Source organism: Sceloporus undulatus, unplaced genomic scaffold, assembly GCF_019175285.1.
Source record: "Sceloporus undulatus isolate JIND9_A2432 ecotype Alabama unplaced genomic scaffold, SceUnd_v1.1 scaffold_13, whole genome shotgun sequence".
In the NCBI taxonomy this organism is placed as follows: Eukaryota; Metazoa; Chordata; class Lepidosauria; order Squamata; family Phrynosomatidae; genus Sceloporus; species Sceloporus undulatus.
The window spans coordinates 5302819-5312253 of record NW_024802935.1 but is presented as its reverse complement, the minus strand read 5'-3'; the positions used below and the strand labels follow the sequence as shown (position 1 = coordinate 5312253).

The following is a 9435-nucleotide window of genomic DNA, read 5'->3' as shown; positions in this document are numbered from 1 at the left end:
AACAGTTTTTTCCTATGGGATTTTTTCGTATCCTGGAAATTTCGTAAGACGGTGCTTTCGTATCCCGGGGTACCACTGTACTGAGTGAGCAGGTCCTGGCATGTTTAGTAGGCCCCTTCCTGTGGTTAAGCATATTGGAGAATTGAATCTTTGTTGTATGTTATATGTCACATTGTTGTCAGTATGTAGGTAATATGTTGATGGTATCCATTGTAAAAGAAAAGGGAGGGGAATACAAATTGTGAAATTTTAAAAACCAACAAATTCTTTGCAGCATAACTTCTATAGACCATATCTCATTTTCAAACCCAAAAGACTCTGTGTTGTTTTTGTTGCACGTGACTAAAGCAGCTACCCCCTTGGGAAGTTGGAACAGTGCACTAGTGATGATATCACTGAAATATTAAGTTAAATGTTTTTCCCCCACCTTCTTATCCAGTGTTCACTAATTGTTAATTATTCCAGCTGTTGCCTACCTTTCTTTAACCTCCTTTAGAGCTTACAATGCAGTTTTGTATCGCTGTGTTTTTTAAAAATATATATATGTAATTTAGGCAGCATGCCTTCTTAGAAGTATACCTATTGACTGTAGTGGGACCTTCCATGTAGAGCTGCAGTTTTAATGCTTTAAAATGTATGTACACTGCTACCTCGGGTTACGAAATTAATTCGTTCCGCCATTCCCTTCGTAACCCGAAAATTTCGCAACCCGAAAAGGCTTTCCGTTAGCGCTGGAAAGCCTATAGCCGCGCTTCGCATTTGAATTTCGTGCCGAAATGAATTTCGTAACCCGAAAAATAGTTCGTAACCCGGAACAGTTTTTTCCAATCCAACTTTTTCATATCCCGGAAATTTCGTAACGCGATCATTTCGTATCCCGAGGCACCAGTGTACAGCATAATTTTGATAACTTATACTAATATTCTTGTGTCTGTTATTTATTAATTCAAAAATGTTGATCCTGCTTTTGAGACATTTTGTCCCTCTCAAGGTGATGTAATATAAAGTTTTAAAATATATAAATCAACAAGCAAACAAACAAACAAGCTTCATTTATATACCGCTTCATACCGCCTAAGCAGTGTCTAAGCAGTTTACAACTGTAAGCTAATTTGCCCCCAACAATCTGGGTACTCATTTTAGTAACCTCAGTGGGATGCAAGCCTGAGTCAAGCCTGAGCCCTTTTGCTGGTCTTGAACTCACAACCTTGTGGTTTTGAGTGAGTGGCTGCAGTACAGGCATTTAACCACTGTGCCACTAGGGCTCCTTGTGCCAACTGCATGCTTGCCATTTGTGGTTTGACTTTCTATGGATGGCAAGCCCCGGTCTTTTCAATGAGTGTGCGCACATGCGGTGGGAAATAGGGTCCCACATTTTTTGCTATCTGTGGGGGAGGGTCTGGAACAGATCCCCCTGGGGATAGCAAGGGACAGCTATATAATAACAGTTGCAGTTTAACCATTAGTTTAGACACATTTACTTTAACATTCACACTGTTTGGAGTTAAGAACTGCTCATTAATAATTCATATGCAGCCTGGGGTGTAGCCACAATGTAGAATTAAAGTGGTTTGACACCCACTTTTAAAGCCATGATTCTATCCTATAGAATCCTGTGATTTGTAGTTTAGTGAGGCATCAGAGATTTCTGACAGACCAGGCCGAATACATCACCAAACTATAAGTACCAGGATTCTGTAGGCTAGAGTCATGGCAGTTAAAGTGGTGTCAAACTACTTTAATTCTGGACACCCTGAAATGTAAAAGTCTGTAAGGTTTTTGTGTAAAGCACTAGCAGTAATGAGAGCCAGAATGATGTATGGTTTGAGCACTGGACTGTGACTCTGGAAACCTGACTTTGAATCCTGGCTCAGCCATGTAAACCACTTGGGCAAGTCACACACACTCAGCCTCAGAAGGATGGCAATGGCAAACCTCATTTGGTCAAAATGTTCCAAGAAAACCACATGATAGGTTTGCCAGGAGGCTGCCACATGTTGGAAACGATTTGAAGGCACACAACAACAATAGCACAACTAGTGACAAAGCTATACATGAATCTGGAAAGAGGGAATTCCAAGGCTGTGGAGTCACCACATTTAATAATATATTACAGAAGTTAGGAAAGTGCTTTTCCAGCTGTTAATGAAATAATTTTAGAATTGGTAATTCTGATTTTTCTTGATCTACATTATGTATCAACAAGTTCAGCTTATCTATATGTCATATGTAATAAACACTATTTCAAAAGAGCTTTGAAAAATTAAGAGTACTGATGGCTACTAAACATGTAGAGAGGGCTGGAGAGACCATCTTTGGATGGCTGATGCTCTGTCTCTAGAAAGTAGTATCTAAAACCAGTGATCATGTGACTGATCCAAATTCCAACGAGGTGCAAGCACTAAGTTGCATCGTACACTTGCATCATGACATCTTTATAAATTGCCATGTTTTTTCCTTTTAAATACACAAAAGTAGGGCCCAGTCCTTTGATACTTTGCTTGTGTGTATTTTAAAGGGGAAAATGGGAATATATATAAATATATGATACCTATATGTATGCTTCTGTATTTGATGTTGAATTAGGATTCTAAAAGAACAAAGTCTTGAATTCTTCCTAAGCTGTGGAAACACACTGAGTGACCTTGTGCAAGTTGCATTCTCTCAGTTTTAGAGAAGGGCAATGGCACTGCTCTGCCCATACAAATCTTGCCAAGAAAACCCTGGGTCAATTTTCCTTAGGATTCCCATTAGTCAGAAATGACTTGAATGAACATAAGAACAACAATTGGAACTTTAAAAATGCTTTCATAATTTTATTGGATTTTACAAAATAGAAATACAAAAAAGAGTGTGAGGAGATAGAAAAAGATAAGGAGAGAGAAATATATAGAATATGACTAGGGACTAGCATATTTCTTTAAATAAGATAAATCTATCTCTAAAAAATATTTTGAGTTGCCATTTGTTTATAGCTAAAGCAGAAAGATATTGTGGTCACTCTGTGATGAATGGTGACTATTTGTTTTTCTAGCCTTCAAGCACGGGTCTTTCAGATACAACGAGCATGCGAGATTCAGCCATATAGACTGTCAGTTAAATCCCAAGTTCTGTGAACATAGTTAAGAGTACATCTACACGTATAAATATCAAAGATTTTTCTAATATAAACTTCATATACAGTGAGATAGCAATCACTACTCAACATTTCCACATCATATGCCCCAGTGAAAGGTTATCTGTATTAGATCATCAGCACTGGTTTCTTCCCTTCTTTCTTTTTGGTATGTGTTATTGAGCCCTGAGACTTCAGTTTTGCTGAACCACATGTACCATAGCTTTAGGGCTAAATAAATTCCAGATATTGAACTAGGCGATTTTCCATTGGTTGATCTGCAGAAAGCAGTAGCGGCTCAGGGCCACTGTTAAGTGGCCAGAGGGCAAAGTGAATTGGTCACCAAAGGCAAAACCAAGTAGTGCTAATTTTGTATTTTGTCTTATCCTGGGATCATGTCTTGAGATCTCTCTCTCTTGAAATTAAACAGTTACTATGAGAGTATACTTTAACTTTGGAATAAATTCTTTCAGTCAGCAACTTGTAATTGAGAAGCAAAAATGTCCTTTCATTTGCTAGGCATGTTTATATATTTTTTCTTCACCTGTACCTCATTTTAAAGAAAAGTACAGTGGTACCCCGGGATACGAATTACCCAGCTTACGAATTTTTCGGGATACGAAAAAATCCCATAGGGATTTATTGTTTCGGCTTACGAAGGTTTTTTCGGGTTACGAAAAAACCTCGGCGCTATTTTCCGCCACCGGAGGGCAGCAGAGAGCTATTTTTTCCATTAGCGCCTATGGCAATTCAGGTTACGAAGGTTTTTCGGGTTACGAAATTAGCCGCGGAACGAATTAATTTCGTAACCCGAGGTACCACTGTACAAAGAAAACATTAAGACCTTATCTCTAGAAGAAGCCATTATTGGCACACATGAATGAAAATATATTAGAATATGTGGGAAACTTTTAGGCTTATGTTGCATTTGAAGGTATAGAGAACAATAAAGCTTGAAAAGTTTTCCAGTGGAAAATTAATTCTGTTGTCTTGCAAGTCAGTCTAGCACTAATCAGCACAATCTCTCCTAGTTTAAGTGAATTGATTCTTAGCCTTGGAATGGTTCCCTAGATAATTAATTCAAAGCTAGGTTTTTGACACATGATTCAGTGAAATTCTTATGTAAATGCAATAGTAAAATGTCTAGCCAACATGTGTTGTTGTGGTGTAGAGGCAGAAAACATTTCTTTGAGGATATAACATTAAAAAATGCAATGCAACACTTAAGTAAATCACCACTACACATCCACTCTCTATCCAGGGAGATTCAAGCAATTAGAAGCAATAAACAGTCCTACAGCTTGGAAGAGGTCTAACTACATTGAAAGCATCAGATCCCATTTGATCTCAGAAACTAAGCCCATCATGCCAGGTTAGTATTTGGAAGGGGGATTGGCAGGGAATATCAAGTGTTTTGTGTTTTATACATAGGACGGCAATGGCAGATCACCTCAGCACATTCCTTACCTAAGAAAACCCTATGAAATCCATGAGGTTACCATAAGTCAAAAGGTAGCCTGAAGGGACATGTTTCAGTTTGCTTTCTCAATTAACAGTAGATTAATATGTTTCAGCTTCCCTCTCTTCCTTCCCAGTTCAGAATTCTCCCAGTCTTTTCCCCTGTGCAAAATACACATAGAGAAGTGTAGAGCAGAGCCATGATTGGAACATTGCAGAGCTGTGTGATTTTTGTGGGAATCCTACACCCAAACCCTTGCAGTTCCTACCAAGCTATCTTCCCTTTGTTTTTGTTTTTTTTTTCCTGCTGTTTGTGCAGCATAAAAAAGAACATTCTGCATACTTAAGTTCTCAGAGCTGAATGATTCTAATATTTGCTGTACAGTCAGGCCACCCAGCTGCCATCTGTGTATTGGATGGATTTGCCCCATTCTCCTGAATGGCAGTGCATGCACATGACCATACCAGCTCAGCCATGCACACAGTGTGCCACCATAAAAACCAATGGAACTTGAGGTCCTGTGGTTTTTGGCATTTTCTGGGAGGTCCGGAACGGAACCCCTGCAGATACAAACAGCTGACTATATATAGCTCCAAAGATAGTATTTAACAATCAGCCTTGTTTTTTCAGTTGTTATAGTTTTTCACCAGTCTTTGAATATTGTAGAATTTGATGTGTGTTGATGGCTTCACGCTGAAGGAGTACGTATGGCATTTACACCATTTTTCAAACTTTGTAGCTCCTTGGGAATAAAACTGTTCCCCCACTTAGGCATTCCAACTGCTTGTTCTATCTGGGAGAGGAACATAAAGTATGATTCTGGCCCAAAACAGATGGGCTGGGCATGCACATGATGGACAAGCTGCATGAAGAGCATACATGAGTCTGGGAAAAGCCAGCTGAAAAAGAAGCAGCAAAAAGCCACTCCTTGCTGGTGGTATATTCAGGGCTGCCGGCTTCAGGACCGCAGTGCCCGGTCACCATGCAGATCCAGGTCCAACTGGTGCTGGAGCAACCAAAGGCCATTCCAAGTTGCCAGTCTGTGTGACCCTTCTGTATGACTGTGTAGGTTTCACTAAGCAAAGTCTTAAATTAAATTAAAATGACGTGGCCATTTTTGAAGAGACACTGAATTCTATAGATTTAGTAACAAGGAACCATTCCTTGAATACTAGCCTTAGAATTAATAAAAGATAATCATCTGCATCATCTTCTAATGATACAGTGTTGGAGCCACTGGCAGATTAAGTATTGGTCCTGATGGCTTGCACCATTTGAGGGGCAATATCTAATTCCACCTTATCAACTGGACCTGTGCCACTGGCTGTGACTTCTTTGGTTTCAACAGCATCTCTGTGGTCAGAGACCTGATAACATTCTCCATTCATCTTCAGGGCATTAAACACCACCATCAGCTCCAGATGAATACCTTGAGAAGTTGAATAAGTATTCTTCTAACAAGAATAGTCTACTTACTACTTTGCTTCGGGTTAGAACGACAAAGGGCCCGAACAGACAGGCCAAAATAAAGCTGCTTTGGTCACTTTGGAGGTATGCTGTTTAAATGACACATGTATCCTAAGAGGCCGGAGGCCACGCCAAAGCCATGCTCTAGTTCTAAGGATTAGAATGCAGCTTTGGCGACACTTCTGGCCTCTTAAGATGCGTGTGTCCTGTCTGTTCGGACCCTAAGTCCCTAGCACCAGTCTCAAACTTGGTACCAACTGAATTTCTGTCATACTTCAAGATCAGGTTTAATAGGCAAATCCTCCAATTAAACTTAATGACATTTATATTGTTTCTTTTGATTACTGTTGCTACATATCCTGGACAGCAATAAATTACCAAATTTGTATATAGGATATTTCCCCTTGGCATCAAGTTGCTTCTGCTCAGTAGTGAGAGATTGAATATTCCCCACATCTATACAGATGTCATAGAAAAATTTCAGGTGAATTTTCAACTTTTTTCATGTACTCTGACACTGGCATCAATAACAATAGGCATGCTCAGGGGGTAAATACTGAGGATGTGCAGCTAGATTCTTGCTGCAATTACTTAGCTTTGGAATGTTCTGATTGTGGTTTTTCACAAATGCATGACTCACTTCTGTGAGTTCACAGATGACTACTCTAAGGACCACAATTACATGTAAGCAAACCTGTTCATATTGCCATACTATGCCAGCCACTGCAGTATTGAAAACAAAGAAAGGCTTGATCTTGCCTTATCAGTTGATGTAGCCTATAAATCCCAGTCAGTCATTTCTTCCATAAAAATTGTTACACAATTTTCAAATTAGGTTTAACCCATACAGCTATATAAGGATGAATGTAGCAATCTTGTTGTAGTCAAGAACTCGTGTGTCAGACCAGTTTGGCTGAAAAAATTTCAAGGAATGTTATCCGTTTCTTCTCAAAATTGATGTAACAAGGGAGTCCCAACAAAAAGTGGTACTAGATAGGTTTCATTCAAAAACTGCTCATGGAGGCATGTTGTATTGACACTGATCACGTGTCCCTGCAACCTTTCACACTCTAGGTTTCCCAGATCTTGTAGGACTACCTCCAGAAACATGCAGAAATAATAAGTAGAAGATAGTAAAACAAGTGGAAAATCACCATTCTGCGCAAACACTTTTAAAATGAATATACTGTACTAAGAACCTGTAGGATAACAATATGGACTGTTGGGGTTTTTTAAAATGAAAATAATGGATCTACACAAACCTTGGAAGTGAATTTTACATGATGTAAGACTACCACATTTGTGCCTAGTAATTTTAATTTGAATGTATAAGTAAAACTAAGTTAACTGTATTTCATTTCACCCCCAGAATGTTTTGAAAATGGGAAAGGTTAAACTCATAGCTTGAACTAACATCCTCCCCCAACAGGGTTGTAAATTTTGCTGCTAAACATTGGATTAGATTACAGAAACACACTCCTCTGTCCCATCTCATCCCACTGTCTCCATTCATCCTCAGCGGTACACAGAAGGTTGGCAGTCTTGTTGAATAGAGTCAAATATGATGATGGGTGGGACCTTGCCAAACAACAACAACAACAAAAAACCCTCTGTTCCCAGCACCTTTTTTTGGAACTGTTCATCTTTTTAAACATACAGTAATCTCAAATGGCTATGATACCCTACTGCTTTTCATTGAGGCACATAAACAACTTCTAACGCCTTTAACGCCCTTTAATCTCTGTTCAGCATCCAGCTGCACGCATTATCACTTCCACCCACTGCGCTGACCACATCTCTCCTGTGTTAGCATCCCTTCACTGGCTCCCCCTCCCTTTCCGCATTCAGTATAAGCTCCTGCTGTCAACATTTAAAGCCCTCCATAGACTGGCCCTTCCTTACTTATCAGACCTTCTTTCTCCTCACCTTCCCACTCGGGCCCTCCGTTCTCGTAGTCAAGGTCTGCTGTCTCAGCCCAGGATTTCCTCTGCCCCATCCCGGATTCGCCCCTTTTCACTCGCTGCCCCTCACTCCTGGAACCTTCTTCCCCCACAAGCAAGAGCCATCACTTCTTTATCCAGCTTCAAAACGGAGTTGAAAACCATCCTGTTCAGAGAAGCCGTCCCAGGCATTGCATAATTGTCGCTTACCATTGCATAATTGTCGCTTACTATTTGATGTTCTTTTGGTGCCTGTTTATCAAACCATTTCCTGTATTGCTATGTACTGTATATGCATTATCCTACTTGAGAGTATGTATTTTCCCTGGAAAATGATTAACCATCCATTATGAAGCCAAGCCCTCCCTCCAGTCCATCTGCCTTGGTCCAGGCCTTGGAGGTAGAGAAGAACTGCTGGACCTCTTACCCTTTCCCTCCACCACTCCCTTCTCCTTCTGTGTCATGTCTTTTTAGATTGTAAGCCCGAGGGCAGGGATCCGTCTAACTAAAAAGATTGCATGTACAGCGCTGTGTAAATTTCCAGCGCTTCATAAGTAAAGGTTAAATAATAATAATAATAATAATAATAATAATAATAATAATAATAATAATAATAATAATAATACACAGAATGTAATGAAAATAAAATGACATCTATATTCAGAATTACTAGATAGGTGTCACTACATTTATGTTCTGTAGGCAGAACATATATAAGAAAGGTAGCTGTATTAACCTGAAGATAAAACCACAGCATTGTGGTATCTTTGAGAGTATGTGATGTGTTAGGATGTCAGCTGTCACAGTCCCTACTTTATGAAATTTCACAAAATCAGAAGGGAAACTAAATGGGCAGCAATAGTTTCTTTGGTCACTAGAGGGCCCTTCTTCCCTTCAGTTCTGGAGAACTGAAGAACATGCCGATTTCTGCCCACACAGAAAGGAATTATGCTGGTTAAGCCTGATACCATTGCTTTCTTGGGAATCTCAATTCAGTCAGGCAGTTTGGACTGCATAACTTCCCTTTCTTGAGCATCTTGGCTGGGAGAACTAATGCATCTCTGTACTAGATGTGCCTGGTTAAAAACTGTCTTGTGCCTTTGTACTAGCTGTCCAGAACATATAAAACTCTCCACTAAATATAACATCCCAACTGATAAATTCTCCTGAGTGTGATTGTTTACGCAAATCCAGTTGAAGAGCTTTTACAAAGCCTGGGTGATGGTTGAATATGCATTGTGGATGGTAATTTTTTTGTCTTGACATATCAGTTGACACTTAAGTATATATTACAGCAGTTGAACACAAACACACACATGTATTTGTACACACACACACACGATTTTGCAATTCCAATCCTTCCGCCTGAGTACCCTTGTTAGCTTTGCTTCATTCTTCTCTTTCTTCCATTTTTCCTTTTCTTTCCAAAGTATCTCCATGGGAGAAGGATTAGT

General features: G+C 39.6%; 1 protein-coding gene across 9 annotated transcripts in view; it reads left to right on the top strand.

Annotated features, from left to right (window-relative positions):
• LOC121917252 (HMG box transcription factor BBX-like) overlaps nt 1–9435 on the top strand; it is a 181072-nt gene that overhangs the window by 46048 nt on the left and 125589 nt on the right. The window contains exon 5 of one of the 9 annotated variants that reach the window (XM_042443032.1): nt 4377–4487. The exons of the other annotated variants lie outside the window; for them this stretch is intronic. The gene's annotated coding sequence lies outside the window, so the exon portion shown is untranslated. The remainder of the gene's footprint in view (nt 1–4376; nt 4488–9435) is intronic. 9 annotated transcript variants of the gene reach the window in all.